Source organism: Semicossyphus pulcher, unplaced genomic scaffold (assembly GCF_022749685.1).
Source record: "Semicossyphus pulcher isolate SPU_LCO1_2020_fin unplaced genomic scaffold, fSemPul1.0.p SCAF_18, whole genome shotgun sequence".
Classification (NCBI taxonomy): Eukaryota; Metazoa; Chordata; class Actinopteri; order Labriformes; family Labridae; genus Semicossyphus; species Semicossyphus pulcher.
The window spans coordinates 23,954,591-23,974,259 of NW_027211691.1; the positions used below are offsets into that span (position 1 = coordinate 23,954,591).

Below are 19,669 nucleotides of genomic sequence, written 5' to 3' on the forward strand. Positions count from 1 at the left end.
TTTAGGTCATGTTCTAATCGAGCACCCATATCAGCAGCATTATTTGCTTTTGCCTTCAGAAATTGTTATTTAGAGCCCCCCGTTCACCCCGACCTCCTCCCCACAGGTGCTGTTTTCAGACAGAACACAGACAAAACGTGTTATTTGCACAAATGTCCACCGGTGGGCCTTTGGTGCAGATCTTGTTTATTCGCCTATGGACTGACCTCAGATCTCAACAGGAACTTATTGTTCTCCAGTCTCTTCTTTTTCTCTCACCTTGGATTTCACTCTCAGGTTTATAAAGCTGTGCTTTAATCCTGAAAGTTTTGCTAAAGCTGAAACATTATTTTGTGGCTTTCTTTCCCCACTTGCACATTTTTATCCAACTTTAATGCAGTCATAATGGATTTGCACTTTTTAGAACATACCTGAAGAGGTTTGATGCTCTTTAAAGCCACCAATGTGGCAAACGACCAATGCTGTAGTTTTTCATGGATAGCCATGTCTTTTATGTGATAAATGTCAAAGTATCCTTAAAAAACAGTTCCTATGGTACCATGCAAAAAGTTAAGCATATATTTTCTTGTCTTGTCTCAAAAAGGGGCATCGTAGCATCTCTTAAGCACCTGTTTCTTTCCTTTCCATCACATGACGATGTGGTCTGTTTTGTCTGTTTTAAGGTCTATTTCCTGATTTCTAGCCACAGGGTAGTGCTGCGTTCGAGGCAACTGGGAACTTGAGAACTTCCCAGTAGAATTTTCCAACTCCCGAACTGTGAAGTCAGGGTAGATGAATCTGCACCAAGTTCCGACTTTGAATGGCGTTCCATAGCAATTTTTCGAGTCGGAGGTCGGAAAAACTCGACTTTCGAGTAGTCTGGAATGCAGCATTAGGCCCACATGATGTGGCCTGTTTTAACGGCGTTTTCACATTAGTATGATTGCTTCGTACCGTACCCGAGTACGATTGCCCGCCCCCTGTCAGCGTTCACATTAGTAATTTCGTACCTGAGTGCACTTGCGGTAGGACTCTGAAGCAGAGGGTGGCAGTAATGCACCTCAAAAACAAGGAATAGAAGAAGAGTATCATCAGCTACGTCACATTGTTTATGTTGTTGTACAGCGTGTGAATCACATGATCCCAAGCCCATACGATGGAGCCAACCTTCGCACTATGCCTGCTATTATTCATGTTTTGGAGAAAATCTCAAGAACGACCCTTCACCTACATTCCGACGGCCGTGCAGTTCAGAGGAAGAGATCGGCGTTGCCGCGCACATAGGCGGATTTCGGAGGAGACATAATAAAAAGCAGTCCACTTCCGTGGTTTGGTGCGGTTAGCTTTCACACCTGATGCGTACCGTACCCGAGTACACATGAACCGTGCTCGAGACCTCCTTTTCAAGTGGACCCGGGATCAAGCACGGTACACAGTGTTCGCTCTAATCAAATGAACTGGACTTTGGGGTCAGGTGTACTCGGATCCTGGCCTGGATAAAGGCCTGTTTTTCTGCCTTCTAGCACACATGGTTCGGCCTGTTTTAAGGCATCCTTTAGTGTCTGTTTAAAGGCCTGATTTCTTCTCTTTTAACATACTCCTTAGCATCTTTTTCAAGGTCTGTTTTCTTTCTAGCACATGGGTAGGTCTGTTTTAAGGTAACCTTCGGTTTTCTTTAGATATCTCTAACTTGGCCTGTCTTCTTTTCTAACACATTGTTAGGTTTGTTTTAAGGTGTCCTTCCCTTCTCGGACATGTTTAGGCCTGTTGTCAGTAACCTTGAATGTCTGTTTTCTTACTTTCTAACACATGGTTAAAAGAAGAACACATCATATTGTGGGTTAAAATAATGAATCATTGTTCACTTTCTGTTTCACAGGTGACTCAACACCTGGTCTCCTGGGTGAAAGTCCTGTGTTGTTGGACCTAATCATTGGGCCCGCACCCCCTGAAGGCGGACTATATTGGTCTTCACCTCCCTACACCTCAGGTAAGGCGTCCAATTGACATGTACAGGTGTTATATAGAAGCAGATTTCTGGCATTTTTCTCTCAAGCAGACGGATTGACAGGTATGCTCCTTTTACGCAGCACAAAGTCAACGGAGTGTAACAGATTTTGAATAATTACCTGCATTACCTGTGAAGACAGCATTGGTCTTATTTGACATCTGTTGCCTCTAATGAGGAACAGTTCAGGATACGATGTCGGCTGGTGGGGAGTCACAAATCTCAGCAACTGGAGGAGAACCTGTTGCTTTATTAGGGAGCGATTTTGTCGAATCTGAAACGACAGCATTTCTTCTCCATGAGAAAAAATGTCAGTTATCTTGTCGGGAGTGATGTTATCTTCGCTGCGGCATCCAGATTGCATCATTTGATCCTCCTCAAACAAGAAAATCGATGTTATCTCATCCTGCTTGCTGAATTTTAGAAGAAGTTTGTTGAAATGGTTTTCCTCCTCCTGTTATTCCCCCTTTTGCGGCGCTCCCTGTCTAACACGCTGCCTCAGAGGGCTTTCATGCTCCAGTAGGTGAACATGCACCTCGATGGAGCTTCTTAAATGGGCGGATGGGTCAAACACTAACAGAAGCAGGAGTGGAGTCTACGCAGAGCTGGACGCACAGGCAGTGTGGCCAATTATTTTCTTGTCTGACTCTTCTTCACATGTACAATTACACAGACGAGTCTGCGTCAGAGCGAAAGCTTCCTTCTCCTGTTAAAAGCGTAAAAAAACGTCAGATTTTTGTGTGTTCGTATCAGTTTCATCCATCCCGACATGTTCCCCCGCTCTTTGCTGAAGTGCTTTGGCATCGGAGGAGGAAACAAAACTAAGAAAGAGCGCGTAAAAATCAATGATGTTTGGATAAGCTCGCTATCAGTCCTGACATCTGCTCGGCCTCCTCTTCATCTCCTTCCTCTGTAAAGAAAAACAGGAAAAAACAAGCATCAGAAATATTGTGCTTTGTTTGCATTCACACGTCAGATTGTACGATTTCAGGGCGAGGGAGGGAGTCCACCAGGAACTTAGATTTTGTTTTTGTTTGTGGGTGAATCTCTTTAAATTATGATAATTATTCTACAATCCCGAGTCTCACACCAGCTGCAGGAGAGGAGGAGATCAGAGACGCTCAGAGTTTAGTGGTGCAAAGTTTAGAGATGTAACCGATGAGAGGGATGTGTGTAAACAGGGTTGGACTAAAGTGAAAATATTTAGTAACACACACAAACAGCTGTGACTCGGCAGGGTGTTAAGGGAGGTTTTCATAAGCATCGTCATTAAAGGTACAAATAACATTTTTCAAATTGTTTTATTATCTTATATTATAATAAATATTTGAATTAGCTTTTGTAGTGTAATTTTTATTATTTTTATTTTATATATATTTTTATTTAATTCTTAATCTTACTCTTAATCTATTTAATTATTTTTTCAATATACTTGAAAACGCCAATCATTTTTAATTTATTATTTTAATATTTCTAATATTAAATATTGTATGATTTCATTTATAATATATATTTTTTTTACTATACATTTAAATTTTTGAATTTTTATTATTTTCAATGTTAAGTGTTTACATTCTTTTTTAAACTAGTTTATTAGTATTTTTTATTTGGATTAGAAGCATGAGCAATGATTATATACATATTTAATTTAATTTTGATAAATATTAATTTTTTAATTTAATTTTTTTCTTTTTTTTTTATAAATGATTTGTAAAAACTTTTTAAACTTTTCTTATTTTAGGTTTATTTTACACATCTTTTCTTCTCCATAGACATTACATTGCTTTTTTATTGTTTGTTAAATTAATTTTTAAAAATGTAAATTTTTTTAATGCGTTTCATTTCTATTTTCTCTGTATGTACTTTGTTTTTTATTACATTTCTATATATTATTAGTATCATTTTTTCAATAACATGATACAGGTCACCTGTATCATGTTAGTGACAAAATTACACCTGAAACAGGTGGTTTCACTAATCGAGCAAAGTCACGTTCAGGTCACGTCTGCAGGTTGTAAAACGTTGGACGAGGATCGGAGAACTCATCGCACCGCCCTGACCCTGAGCTGTCTGTTATCCATTCGCTCTCTCTTCAGCCTTTCTCCCTTTCAGACGTGCTGAGAGGGGAGTCAGACCCAATATATTCCCCCCTCCTCCACTGACAGCGGCTAACATGAGACATGACAGGAGGCAGGAGATGGAAGCTTCAGCTCCTCTGCCGCAGAGTAAGCCTCAAATTACAGGCTAGATTAGAAGCAGCATCAGAGGCGCACAGCAGGCCTCTAGGGGAGCGGAAATACCTGGCATGAAGAGGTGCGGGTCAACATCAGAGTGCGTCCTAGAGCCACCGCTGCATACGGGCCCTGTCGCCTGCAGCAGATGGTTTGTGGAATTACACATAATGAGGACGAGGAGCGCCCGGTGCATGCTGGGAGATCGGCTCTGGGGTTAGGGTGAAGGATCAGAGAGCAAAGCAGTGTACTCATGTCTAATTCAGGCAGCTCGGTGAAACAGAGAAGGAAGTTTCAGGATGGAGGATGGCGTCTGTTCTCTGCAGTGTGGAGGATGTACTTATTATATGGATGAGTGGAGAGGGAGGAGGACAGCGGGCTGCATGAGGTGTGAAGATGTAATCGTGGTCGGACAGCAGAGGATGTGAAGAGGGACAGCTGCTCGGTTACAGTGTTTGATTCAGAGTGTTGTTTTACGTCCTTGTCAGTGACAGAGTTCTTTATAAAGTTACCAGTACAACAGTGTTTACTTTGTGGGATCAGCAACACCTGAGGTTTGACAGGAAGTGGCTGAGGTGTGTTTGGTGTGATTTTTAAATCATATGTGAATAATTGGTGTAACAGACAGGCTATTGCTGGTGAAGTTGTGCATGACGCTGTCAATCCAATCAATATTCTTTTATTTATAAAGCGCCAAATCATAACAACAGTAATCTCAGGACACTTTACAAACAGAGCAGGTCTAGACTGTACTCTTTATATCGATTAGAGACCCAACATGAATCCACCATGAGCAAGAAAAACTTCCTTTAACGATCAGAAACCTCATGCAGAAGCCTGACTCATGGTAAATACCTCGACCGCATGGGCCGGGAAAGTGTGACAGAGGGAGAGACGGAAAGAGAGAGACGGACAAAGACAGACAGGGCAACGGACACACAAGCTGTGACTCAATTCGAAGGACGCGGTCTACGGAGGATGAGTCACTCGTAGCCCGTGTAGACGCTAAGGCCGAACTGAAATGAGACGGTCTGGTTTACGGAGGATTTCCTGTTTGCGTCACCAGCTGTTCCCGCCTGCTGCCTAGCAACAGCTAGCTAGCAGGCTAACTTGCTATCAAAACCAACATCACGCAATTGAACAGTTTATTTTAAAGATCTTTAGAAAGAAAACATCTTTAGAAAGTTGCAGTGAGAATGTTCTTTTGTTCACATTTCAGGAACGTTTTATAAATCATGTTCTGATAGTTCAGACCGTACTAACATCCTGAAAAGATCCTCAGAATGTTGATGTTAAAACGTTTCTCTTACTTTAAGTTTTAACGCTACAAGAACTTTATTTGAAATGACAAACATCCTTAAAACGATCTTTGAATGTTGGATTTAAATGTTTTCTTTCAAACGTAATTAGAACTCAAAGGTGATGTTAGCCGATGTTATGGGAACGTTCCCTGCTGGCTGGGAAACATTTAAAGTGTATTCCTCGGCCGTTTAAGAGTCGCCATGTCGCAATGAATCTCTGGTTTCGTTGGGCTGCAAAGGATGCACCCGATGGATCCTTGGTGGACCAGGAAAAGGTGGATGTATTTGTCAGCCGCATCTGAACGAGCCTTCGAAATGGGGCCGCCTTCAACGCAACGTACGTCCTCTGAAGGAAACAGCCCCTGAATTGGGACACAGCTACAGTGTCAGTTTGCCAAAGCAGAGCCTCAGGGAGGGAAGTACGGCCCCAAAGAGGCTGTAGCCTGCAAAATTTAAAGATTATTTAGACAGTTTTAGAGACCAGTTATTCAATTATGGTCAATCTTTCAGGTCAGATTTTGTTCTTAACAGGCACTGGTTTCCATTAGGCTGCCTTTTAACTGCACTTTCTTTTAAAGAACATGTTTATCTCCACTGAGTTTGACATTTTGGGGAAATATGCTTTATTGACTTGCTGAGAGTTGGATCCTGTTAACCTTTTAAACTCTGCAGTGGAAATGAGTCAGCCGCTGCCTCCATTGGTACTTTTGTAGCTTTACATTTTGAGTACCTTCAAATGCATCATACAGCTGTTAGGGTTTATGTGTTTCCAACACGCTTTACATCTCAATTTAGAGGCCTTAGCTTTCAGCTCAATAAGAACGACAGCTCAACGTCTTTATCTCCGCCTGGCAATTTCATCCTGTATCTGTTTGCGAGTTACATCCAGGCAGCGTTCAGTCAGTATGAAGACGTGTGAAACACAAGAAAAAGAGGTGCTAATAAGAGGTGCTCCAGATAAGAGTTCGTCGGTGAGCTGCTTGGCGTTTAGATTGTGTGGTCATTTAAACGTGCGATTTCTTAGGTGTAAACAACACGAAATAAAAAGACTTAAAGCTGTGATGAGAAACAAAAGTTCACTTGTGAGAAAGCCGGTCCAAAGTGGAGCAGAAATAATAGGAGGAGAGAATAAGAAGGGACTAGATGGCACCCTTGGGTCTGTGCTCGTGTCATTTTCTTCTGTGCCAGTCCTCGCTCCCTTTGGGCTCTATTACAGCCTGAACCAACTCGCGCTGCCCGGCCAGATACAAACATAATCCCTCTGTGGTTCGGTGCAGCCAGGAGCTCGGGGCGGGGAGCATGTTTAACATCTCGATTCTTCTTCATCCACCGCGGGGGGAGCGGTCTTTGGCATGATCGTGCTCCAAGATCAACACGAGGTTGACGGCCATCTGGTCTACAGCGCTGAAAATCCTCCAACGGCAAATACCACCCACAGCCTGGCCTCTGTCTCCCCGCAAACACGGCAACAGCAGCAGCAGCAGCAGCTCCAACAATCAGTCAGCCAGGCCAGACCAGCGGCCCCAGACCGAACCGGGGAGATTAGATCAAACAAACGCTCCCGTGTGTGGGAAGGTGGCACGTCTCTTTAAACAGTGAGGTGACTCGCTTTGTACTCTTTTTTATTTATAGCAGCGTTTATCTGAGGGAGGAATAGACTTTGTGAAGGCCAGCAGGCCCAGTCAGGCGAGGGGAGTTTGTGAGGCAGTCAAGGCTCTGCGAGGACGGAGAGGAAGATGTGCACAGGGGGGCTATTATCCTCCTTCGCTAACATGACCCCCCTGGATCATCATTTCTATGAGAGCCGCTGTAAATCATTTTTACTGCGATGGAAACATCTATTGTGATTGCCTGCCCTTCTATTGGCAAATGTCATTGTCATAATAATACCTGGGAGGGTCCGCTTTACTCAGATTATGAGTGCCACGCTGATGCTGCCAGGTGGGCCGCACGGAGCAGCGATGTGAGTGAAGAACATCCTCAGGGGGAGGATGACTTTTACACAGCAACTCATGTGTGCATGAAAAGTTCTGCGTGGTGAGTTGAAACAGGAAAATCAACAGTTGGCTCTGCAGTGAGCTCAGTCAGCTTCTTTCTGTAGCTCAGGCCTGTTTGATTATTTAAGATTAGGATATAAAGTGACTCGACAACGCTACAGACATTTACATGTCCTATGTCAGACCTGCAGAGCTAATTTATATGTGATGACAATGCAGCTTTTCAGTCTCAGAGGGCCTGTAGTTTTTTTTAACACAAAAGGTTGCCTTTAAAGAGGGGGTGTTATGCTGTGTCACATTTTAAGACATATAATGTTACAATGTTGGATGTCCAGACTAAACGTGGGTGAAGTTTCAAATCTGTAGGTAAAAGTATGTTTGAGTACACCCCAGCTCAGTCTGCAGGCTGCTGTGAACGCCAGGTTTGTCTTTGTGACATCACAAAGTGCAGCCTCAGCAGGCTTCATAGAGCTGGCCAATCGGAAGAAATTGGGCTTGTAGGGGCGGGGTTTCTTAAACGGACAGAGCTGAATGTGTTGTTGTTAAGGCTGTAAACATGTTTATTTCTGCTGTAAAAATGGGCATTTTCCCATCTGCCGTAATGTTAGTTCTTGGTTTTTGGAGCCTCAAGTGGCCACTTGAGGAACTGCAATTGTTGGCTTCATTTTTCAGGCCTGGAGTTTGATGCTTGTCTGCGTCCTGCGAGTCAGACTGGTGTTGGCTGTGGCTCAGTGGTAGAGTCGGTCGTCTTTCAATCGGAAGGTCGGAGGTTCGATCCCCAGCTCCCTCAGGCTACATGTCGAAGTGTCCTTGGGCAAGACACTGAACCCTAAATTGCTCCCGGTGGCATAGCCAACGGTATGAATGTGATAACTGATTGACGGTTGGGCACTTTACGTCGCAGACTCTGCCATCAGTGTATGAATGTGTGTGTGAATGTGACATGTATAAAAGCTTCTTTGAGTGGTCACAAAGACTAGAAAAGCGCTATGTAAGTACAGTCCCTTTACCATTTCTCACCCGTCGTGAAGAAGTGATGTCACTTACCTGTAGTCTACCATCAGAATGTTCCCATGAAATAAAATAGCTTCATTGACGCGCCCGTAACACCAGTGTCTGGCCTGACAATGACAAAAAAAAGTTATATTGTAGGTAAGGCTAAAGGTATTTTAAAGTTTTCAAGTCATTTTGTGGAAAACACAACAAAAAGTGTGGCTGACTCATTTAACGTCCCTGGGTAGCATCCCGCAGCTGCTCATTATTCTGACTTTCTCGCCCTCTCCTCGCCCTCCTCCTGGATTTTAAATCGAAAGTTTCAGAGAAAAGTTTAGCTGCCTGTTGCCTGTCAATCAACTGTGATGACCCTCAGAGTCTAACCTGCTTTGTATTCTTGTGTAGCACTGAGTAAGGACAGAGCATGCACAAACAGTAGGTGTGTAAGTAATGACAGAAGAGCTTTATTTGCCTAAGTGCATTGAAACACATGAAGAAGGCAAATCGAATGAGCCGTATGCAAAAGCAGAAACAGAGTTTGGATTCTGCAGCGAGCAGGAACCGGCTCCCAGCAGCTTCTTGTAAACAGTATTTTCCAGGAACCTATATGTCAAACATTAGCATGCAGAGCGTCTGACTCGCACTCTGAAGAATCCTGTTGTTTGGGACCTGGGAAGTGTCATCCCGAGTTAGGGATATGTCAGCTATGAGGGTGGCTTCCTGCTTTCCCATCACCCTCCACTGCACCCAATACATCCATGAAACTCCCCTTTTAACTAACTTCTTCTTCTCTGCCTTAAATTCTGTTCTCTTCATTTTACTCCCTTTGGACAGAGGATCCTCCCCGTGTGTCTGGTTAGCCGTTCATAGATCAATCCTCTACCCGCTTAGCTAATTGTAGGCAATCGTGAGTGGTGTGTAATTTATCCCGGGGCGTGATCCATCAGCCGATCGATCGTATTGACGTGCAGAAGTCTCCACGTCTCGACATGTGTTTATCACAGTGCCTCAGAGAGCACACGCTGAGAGAGGCTGATGTTCGTCATGTTGATGAATGTGGAACGACGCACTGAAGTGGGACTAAAGAGTGATTTATGCTCAACGGAATATTATTAAAAAGTGTCAAACCTTAATATTTTATATTAGCTTTGTTGTCAAGTTTCTTATGTAACAACACAATTTGGGACCAACAGATCCGACTTCTTAGTTTAACATGACACATTCTTTACACAAGGTTTCTGAGCTTTCAGAAGACTCTAAAAAGCATGAAAATCTGGTATTTCAATGGTCAGTTGCTGTCTAGCTATTTAAATTTAGCTACTCATTTTATACGTCCTTCTATCCAGCTGTTCCATGCTTAGTACAATATTTATCCTTGTTTTTTATTAGTCAAAATGAATGCTTATCAGTTCATAAATAATCTCCATAAATACATATCTTCATATGAAAACAGAACATTGAGGCTTGGTTTCTGTTTCCAAGTAGTGCTGCTCATTTGCGTTGCATCATCGGACAAAACATTGGGTGTTTATTTATCTCTATAAACAGATGTCCACTTTTTAGGGCCTTTTATGCCTTTATTAGAGAGAGCGGACAGTTGATAGTGTCAGAAACAGGGTAAGAGAACGTGGGGATGACACGCGGCAAAGGGCCGAGGGGCGGGAGATGAACCAACTGAAGCCTCTGTACATGGGACGCGCGCCGGCGCCCTGAGACATCCACTCACGAGAGCAGATAACAACCCGGTGGTTGATGTAATCTCTAAACCGGATCATCATTTATGTATCTTAAGGTGCTAGCCAGACGACTTTCGACTTGACTTGGATGACTCGTGTGTGTTCATAAGTTTGAATGTTAGCTGTTAAAATATAAAATGTTTTTTCTGTCTAACTTTTAAGTATGTACGCAGCGCAAACTGGGACTCATGATTGGACGACTCAAAAAGCTCCCTGGTATGTGATTGTCATGATTGGATGACTGGCTGTCAGTCAAACGCCTCGCTATGGCAACACGCAACATCAAAGCCCCCAAAGAGAACCCTCATCAGTCGCACTCGTTACTACTCAATACGGTCTCAGAGCAGACCATCATCATGGCTGCGTCTGTGACAAGATAACACAGATACAATTCATGTCATACTTTTTGAACAGGTTATATAAACTGGCCAATAATATCATTATTAGACGGGCTGCTAACACCTTGTGTTTAATCTTTATAAAGAGTGGATACTACAGGTAAGAGTGCTGGATGTTGGGTGGAAAAATATCAATCAATCATATTCAATCAAATTTTATTTGTATAGCGCCAAATCATAGCCAAAGTTATCTCGAGACACTTTACAAAAAGAGCAGGTCTAGACCAGTTCAAGTCAACAGGTCTAGTTATTAGCATTAGCAGCAACAATGATACTATGGGGAAGACTGAAAAAAAGTTGGTCTCCGTCACAGCAGCTGCATTCCCGGATGAAAACTCCACCATCTTTAGATCCAGAAGAACAAATAAACAGACCGGCAAACGCAGACTTTATAATGAACAAAACAACAAACGCCACACAAGTATGTCTGTCCGGTAAGACAGGCAAGTTCTGTTTATGGGGGAGGTGTGGCAGTGACGTGTATGGGCGTATGGGGATTTGACATCACTACATCGGTATCCCTGAAATATTAGCCTGTCAGCCACAGAGGTTAAAACATCAGACTATATCAGATGTGTCCCGAGATTGGCTGATAACAAAATAAAAAAGATCTAATATGGTTGATTATTTCTAATCTATCAACCTAAAGTGACAAGTACTTTCTTGTTCTGGCTTTTAAATGTGATAGTTTGCTGCTTTTCTCAGGTTTACATCATGATGAATTGACTTTTGACCGTTAAAATTAACTGGTAACTTGTATTCATGACATTCTGTAGACTAAACTGTTACATCAGTCCATGGCTTTATCCAGCCCAGTTCAAAACTCCTTATGTTTCTGGTTCCGTGACAGAAGCCTGATTGCGTTAACAACACAAGCTGCAGTTCACCTTTCCCGATAGACGTACGGGGCTTTGGAAAACCTTGAAAATCTTCCCTCTCATCCTTGTGTGAGCGCTGAACAGCCGGGCCAAGGACTCATATTGTGATGGAGATAAATAACTGAGGAAGAAATAAAGGCTGAAAGACAAAAAAAAACACAAAAGTGGCTGAGAAACCAACTGACAGCACAGCCTGAGCGCTCAGATCTGAGAGTCCAAGTCTGCGAGTACGGAGATGGCAGCGCCTGCGCTGGGTGACAGGCCCGATCCATTTGGCGCCGGCAAAGACACAAACACAAGCTGTCTGAAGGGAGTAAGGTAGACTTCAATCAGCTAAAAGGTGATAAAACATAATTAATTCAATCACCCACTCACTCTCGCTCGCTCTCTCCCACCGTCCTCTGAGAGAAAAGCAAAAACCAGCAGTGAGCTTTTCCTCCTAAAGCAAGTTAATGTGAAACTACATTCACAGAATCTCTCCAAAACAGCCGTCCTTTTCTCTCTACTTATCCAGTACTCGATAACAAGCTTGCATCTGATTCTGTGCTAGCTTGCTCACAAAGCAGCCCCTGCTATTAAAAACACACTCAAAAACAGAGATCTTTATTCGCACATTGCATGTCGAGACCCTCTTTACACTTCTGTCATTAACTGTGAGACCTGGAAAATGGAAAAAGACTAGCATGTGAGAGATGAAAGACTGTCAAGTGTGTACGTCTCTGTGTGTGTGTGAGCGCAAAGTAAACCAACGAGAGAGAAAGAACCATTAGCGCTTTTCAGTGCCCTCACACTGTCTGATAGACCATTAACACCCAAACCAGCCCGACTCTGCGTCCGTCAGGGTCAAGTAGGCTGCGATTACTCTGGCGTGCCACGCTTCACGTCACATTGAAAAAGAGAGATGCAGTGAGGGAGGAAAAGGGGGAGAGGGAGGCGGGTGTGTAGCCTAAAAAAAAATGAGCTAGCATTGGATTTCTTGGTGTGAAATATGCGCTTGAAAAATTAGTTGTCTGTGAAGATCACAACGGCCTGGAGGGAGATGAGAAGAGACCTTTTTCGTTAGCTGAAATCCGTAAGTGAGCAGGTAAGAGAACCTGAGTGGGAGAGTAGATGTTCATTTCAGGCCATACAGGCAGTATATATCTGAAGTAGAACCCACTTCCCCGAGGCGCTCATCTCCCACAAGAGCAAGGTGTGAGGAATGAGAACAATAGCTGTTGAAGGCAGAGTCATGTTTCAGCACAATAGCTACCCGCTGTAAGACAAGGCCGCTACATCCTGTCTCCTCTACGCTCCGGGGATTGGTTGGTAACACGGGAGAAGGTTCGTCCTCTCCGGTGTTCACCTCACCACGGTGCATAGTTGCCTCCAGTGATGTCAAGTTAAAGGAATCTCAGAGGAAAACAAAAACAACCGCCTGTGAAGAGACAAAAGCAGCCACAGGAGATCAATATGCAGCAAGTCAGTGAATCTCTCTCACATGGCTTTCATTAGTCTTACTGCTCACAAAAAGACAGCTGCATCAGTATCTTTTGATCTGTTTTTAAAGTCTCACTAATCAATATTCATATAATAATTTTATATAAACAGTGAATCAAAGGTCTAATGTGAAAGAAGTTGCTTGCAGCCGACAAAGCCAAAGAGAATCGTCAACATCTCTGAAGCTCTGCGCAGCTTCTAGCCTCTTTTACAAACTTTTTTTTGTATCAAACCCATTTCTTTAATAAATCCTTTTTTCAAGCAGCAGAAACTTTTTTTATTAAGAAAACTTTGATGAAGCCACATCATCAAAAAGTGACAGACAAAGCTAGCAGCTAGCTGGTGAACATGTGCAACATCCAGCTAGCAGATATTTGTCGCAGGCGTTGATGGAGCTTAGCAAAATGGAGAGCAACTAATACTCATCGAGTGGACTCAAACACAACTCCAACCGAATCATTATTTAGCCCCCTGTCTGCTGTTTGTGTACATAGGGAACTTTTTTATCACATAGCAGCTAAAATATGTTAGCTTACAACATCTGCAATACTTAGACATGACTTTAGCTTTTTGCTAACATGTTCCCTAAAATGTTTGAGTAATATTTAGCTTACCTAGCTCATCCATTGGCCCAAAAAAGTGTCATTTTAAAACTCCACTTATCATAATTTTGCGTTTAATACGCCGGCATGCGGGATTCTTTGTCGTTTTTTTGGTAAGTTAAAGTCGAGCTGAAATGGCATTTGAGAGTATCTATCTTCCGTATCGTGACGTATTTCCGAGTGAAACAGGACATGCAGGCGGGACATATCATTAGAGGGATTTGATTTGATCGTTGAGAAGTGGGCGTAGACAGACGTTCTCCACAGCGCAGTAGCTAGCTAACTGACCGAGCGTTCTTGGTGCTCTGCGGCTAAATGTTGCAGATTGATTGGTTGAAATTGGTTGGGTCTAGCTTACGTAAGCACACAGGATTTTTTTTTTTTACAGGAAGAAAAAATTATCGAATTTTGATATAAGAATACGAAGAAATTGATTTTCTGTATTTTTTTTTTTGCCTATATTGTCGAATAGATGCATAATATTACCGAGGATGTGATCTAAACGGATTAAAATGACATTTTTCATTTCACCTCGACTTTAAGTGTGTGTTTTGGTTAGCAGAAGTGGCTACGGATGCGCTAGATGGCAGGGCCCGTCACGGGGGTATATTCGCTTTGTACAACGAGAGGAGGGGAAGATGTGTCGTCCATCTTTATACTCTTTCATTGGTCTAAACCATCAAGATAAAAAAAAACTTTTAACTTTCAGTTTCCTTATCTCTATGCTTTTTGTAAAGCTAATGACTCTCTGTTGGTTCAACAGCAGGGCAGTCTGGCTTATACTGCTTTGATGAAAGAAACTAAATTGAGCAAGTAGATGATAATTACGAATTAAACAGATTGATTTTACGTCACAAACGATAAATACTTAATATCAGCAAACTCATTATCATTCTGAACACGCTTGACACACATTCCTTCTGACCAGAAGAAGAAGTTTGTTTGATGTTCTTAAAAAAACATGTAAACTGATTTTAAATGGCTTTTTTCTCCACCTGATAACATATTACTGCATCATAGTGCAGTGTAGCATATCCTGCTGGCAGGACAGAACATTATAATCCCATTATGAACAAGTCATTTAGTTTGAATCGAGTCTTATAATCTTGTTTTCCTAAAACCAGCTCAAAAATATCTGCCAGCGGGGTGAAATCATAATGAATTCAATTATAATAATATTCGTTTTTAAGCTGTTTCGCCTGTTATGGGATTTTATAACTGTAAAAAAATGGACTTGAGGCAGGTCACGCAACCAAACATCACCTTAAATTAGGTTTATAAAACATTAAATTATGGGATGGATGTTTTCCAAAGCCGAAGTACAGTTCTTGTTCCTTTCCCGTGCAGTGGTGTGTGACGTTGCACATCAAGAAAGAACTAAAGACCCAGAAAGAAAGGGAGCATAATAGTTAGACAGACACACAATGAGACAGCGAGCGGAGGGAAACACGGTCTCAATGTGGATAATTACATTTCTACCTTTCTCTGGCAGTTGCACAGCCTTAATGCTCGTAATTAATTTCATTATTTTTGGCCCTGGCTGTTGAGTGCAGATTAGTTCTCTCTGAGTTGTGGGGATAAACACACGGTAATTGCTTATTACTCTCAGAGCCCACATTAGATTATACTAAAGCCAACGAATTAGAAAATATCCAATCACCTTTAGCTAAAATTCAAAACCCGCTGTTATTGTCACTGCTTGTTTTCATTCGTCGGATACGTCTTTTACTGCTTGCTGGACGGGAAAAGTACTTGGAACAGCCTGCCTCTGGTCCTCACTGCGTCTTTGTTGTTTACTATCCTCATTTTTAGGTATTTTTCTCAATTTATAACGGGACTGTTTGCCAATAAAGGTGACCTAAATAAATTCTGAACAAGTTGTAAACACATTTTTTTTTAAAGTAGTGTTTATAAAAGCCTGTTTGTTCTTTTCCATTTCATCAAATTCACCCAAGTCCTTGAGTCTTTCTTTCACTTGTACTATTTTGGGGAAGGTTATCGGAGCATCGCTGCCCTTTTTCAGTCCTCGGCACACAGATTCGTTTATTCCCCGGAGCTGGTCACTGCAAACACAGCCCTCTCCGGCTGACTACTGAGCAGCAACAGGCGGGGGATTAAGAGCCCTGCTGAAGGGGACCTCGGTGGCTGTTGTTTATCTACGCCGCCCAACTGAGAATTCACCAGCTGGACTCGAACCGGCTGCCCTCTGGCCACAACACTGGTTAATAAAGGCTACTTTAGGTGACAGCTTTTTACCTGAAAATCAACAGTCACTGACTCTTTATGCGTATTTGATGGGAAGCAACTATCAGAGCTGTTATTGACCAATAACATTGTTCTACGACAGCCCACTTTGGTGTTATCAGTCCATTTAGGTATTGGGTAGTGCAGCCAAATGATGTCATGTTTTACCATCTGTTATCTTATCGATGGTGCCCATTGGCGGTTACTCAGGGTTGAAATACAACTGTCTTCCTTCTTGGTCCTTGTGAGACTTCTGGTAGGCGGAGAGGCTGATTCTGGAGTCGTATATTTTGGTGCAGTGTGGGAAGAGGTGAGCAGTGGTGCTGTTTGGTGCTGTTTGGGCCTTTTTGGTGGATAATCTCTCCTTTCTCAGTCTACGTTCTTCTTCTGCAGTACGGTGAAGTAGAAGATAAATGTTTCCTGCAAGACGCCCTATTGGTTGCTGTGGTTTCCAACGTGTTGAGGTCGATGTGGCACTTTTTGATGTTCATCTTGATGTTGCCCTTATACGTTTACTTTTAACCTCCTGGGGCGCATTGTCCTGTGAGCAGCGGGGAGTAGAGGACTTGTTTTGGAGAACAAGAGTCAGGCATGCATGTCTGGTACATCTCAGTTGGTGATGGGCAGGGGTGGCAGTGATGGTGGGGATGTTGTAGTAGGAAGTCAGGTGTTGAGTCACCACATAAAGCTGGAGACATACTTGCTGCTTGGCCTTGCGTTTGATACTTGTCTATAGACTACGCATGTTACTGGAGGATACCTCCAGAGGGCACACCAGAGAGCTCAGGCCATATGTGCGGGATGTAAACAACAGACATGGAGACACTCAAGGACGTTACTATGATGTTAATTCTGTGATCACAGCAGAAACAGTGACAGCTTTTGTTTGTTCGATGGACGGAACTCACCATCAGCACAATCCCCACTACGTTTCTCCATGCACGGAGGTAACGGTCCCGGATTTGTTTCCATTTTATTGCAGGTTTCCACGTCGACTTCTAAAATGATCTTCTCTGTCTCCAGCTGTTTGACAGGCCTGTTTGTCGCTGTGTAGCGGTAATAACACATCTAACAGAAGTGGATCTATCAACTCGTCTTACAAACTTTCTGACATTGTTGTCCCTGCTGCTGTGTTGACCCTGTCACATCCCCTTTGCTGCTACACTGCCCCTACTGTTCATGTGCATACTGCATCTCGCGTACGCACGGCAACCATCATGCGTACGTGTAGTTAAGAGCAAGTATATCTCCGCCTTGAGGAGGTTGTTGGGGCAGAAGGTAGGTCTCCTTGAAGAACCATATTTTAACTGAAACCACCATTTTCTTATTGAACTTAACCAAGCTGTTTGGGTCCCCAAAGGTAACCAAACTATGACCATTTTACAACCCTTACATCGTTACTTTATGCTTCTAGAGCTGAGACAACCAGTTGAATTATAAGTCTAGAAGTCAAATCGCATTTTGTCCCTCAATTTCTGCACTTTGGTTTTAAAGCTGCGTCTCTGAGTACAAAGTCTCAGTGCAAATTAGGTTTTTAATGGGAGTCAAATAATTTACGTAGGTGTCCTAAAATATAATAGCTGTGGTGCTAAACTGACGTAGACTGAGGTGTCATATTGAACAGCCAAATCCAGTTGGAATTACAGATTTCTGAGTCGTGTGCTGCCTGTTTTGTTATTTTTACCAAAAAACAAAACAATTTTCACGCCATTTATTTGAAGAAATGTGTTCTTGTATTTGCCACATTTTACTAGAGAAACCCTTAATCTAATGGTATTTCACCATATCTCAGGACCCTTAAAGGAAACGCACCTTTGACAAGCGCCGTGTACAGTACCATCCTGTCAACAGACCTGAGAAAAATCTGGGTTTCAGCTGCATTTACGGATCTTTTGACATCGCTCAAGGCTCTGATTTACAGTCCGGTAGTGACACTCATATGCAAAAGAAAGTCGACCTGAAACCTGAGGACTCGCCTCAGGTTACAGTCACAGGAATGAAGCATGAGCAGGTAAAGGGCTGACGTAGATAACAGTAGCTGTCAATCAGCTGGACTTTTACTGTAAAACGGTAAATCTAACCAACAGCAACAAAATGGCAGTGATTCATTTATACCCTCTTTTGTGTCTGAAAATGTAACTTTACACTGTTGTGTTGTTAAACTTCAGTATCTCTCTCTACCTCAGGGCTCAGTATGTTCTTACGTCTCCTCAAAGCAGCTTATCTGTCACCAGCAGCATCAGAGTTTACCTGAGAGCACCTGAGAGTGCGGGCTGTTATGAATAGATCATAACTCCGGTAACAGGATCTCGATCCAGACACCTTGTGTTTCCGTCAGGCTGGAGGTGAGGCTGAGAAAGACCGGGGGTAGGACCTCAGACAATACTTCTTTGTGTATCGCTGTTTTCAATAAGGCTCAGTGAAAAGGTAACATAACGAGATCCAGCACACGAGAGAGGAGACGGGGAACCAACGGAAAGACAGACAGAAACGGTGCAAATATTTTTCTTAATAATAAAACCTTTTCCTGTTTGCAACCTGCTGTTTTTTCTGTCCTTTTTATCGCTAACATAGATAAGGAACAAAGCAATCAATCCCCGGGTTGTCTCATTCATCCAAACCAAAACACAATTATCTACTTTTAGTTGTACCCAGTCATGCAGATACAGACTATTTATTTGTTTGCCAATGTTTCAGGATGCTCAGCCCTGAGATTTCTGCCGTACTACCAATTAAAAGAGAGTTCTTTAGTTGCTCAAAGCATTGAAAAATGATGAGGAACTAGTTTCTGCTGAAGAGTTCAAAGTTGGAAGGTTGTTCCGTGGAGTATTTACAGTGACATTTGGTTCTAGCAGGGCCTAATTAGCAACCAGGAAAATGGCCCTGTGATTTAGTTTTCCAGGGACCCAAAAGGTCCGTGCCAAACCATAAAATTCGATGTGTAAGACGCACTTTTAATACATATTTTTAATGTGACCAAAAGCCTCTTCCAGTATATAATGCAGAGAGAGGTATGTTGTTGTGTTACGGTATTTAACCCAGACGATGGCGCTATAATCTAGCTAAAGCTTCATCACGGACGTGCACTGTCATGATCGCCATCAACGTTACCGTTGGCAGAGCTCAACGACCGCACCGGTAGCTAGCAGGACAGCAAACTCGACTTGATGAAAACAGATGCTAGGCTGTAATTTGTGGGTTTTGAATGTGTTGCAAATGAAAGTAAATATAGGAATAGAGTTGAAATAACTTTATTTGATATACATTTTTATTAATAAAGAGCTACAGAAACCCTTTTTTCCCTCTTGAATACCCCCAAAAAACGGTAATGCTGTTGTTTGTTTCAAATCCTCACATAAGCCCCAGTCTCTGCAATTTTCTTTAGATCTACATTAGGTTTTCTGTACTTTGGTTTTATGACCGGCCACTCAGCGGTTTTGGTTGACTCTCACAGCTTTCACTGAACCATTTGAGGCCACAGCAGACATCTGTTTCCTGCCATAAAAGCTGTAAAAATCAACTACCTGCCCAACATAAATCAGAACATGGAAACTGTTCGCAAAAAGCTGATGAACCAACCAAACACAAAGATTGGTAAATAAGGCTAACAATTTTGCGATATCAACATGAAAACATTAATATAAATATGTAACCTTTGGGTTTACAGCTTGTTATGCTGCCCCCTGGTGGCCAAAAACTCAATGCGTGTTTTAAGTGCAACATCAGTGGACATCGCAGAGTTTTAAGGCAGTTATTGTTAAAGTTTTGTGTTCCTTATTCTTCTTTTAAAGCCTTTAATGAAAGAAGCACACAGTAAACCTGG

At 42.5% G+C, this 19,669-nt stretch overlaps 1 protein-coding gene across 1 annotated transcript in view; it reads left to right on the forward strand.

The window, feature by feature from the left end:
* The first annotated feature begins 1,878 nt into the window (after positions 1-1,878).
* Positions 1,879-19,669, forward strand: part of LOC138595749 (cadherin-20-like) — a 68,084-nt gene continuing 50,293 nt past the window's right edge. Inside the window, exon 1 of the mRNA XM_069667155.1 lies at positions 1,879-1,969. The gene's annotated coding sequence lies outside the window, so the exon portion shown is untranslated. The remainder of the gene's footprint in view (positions 1,970-19,669) is intronic.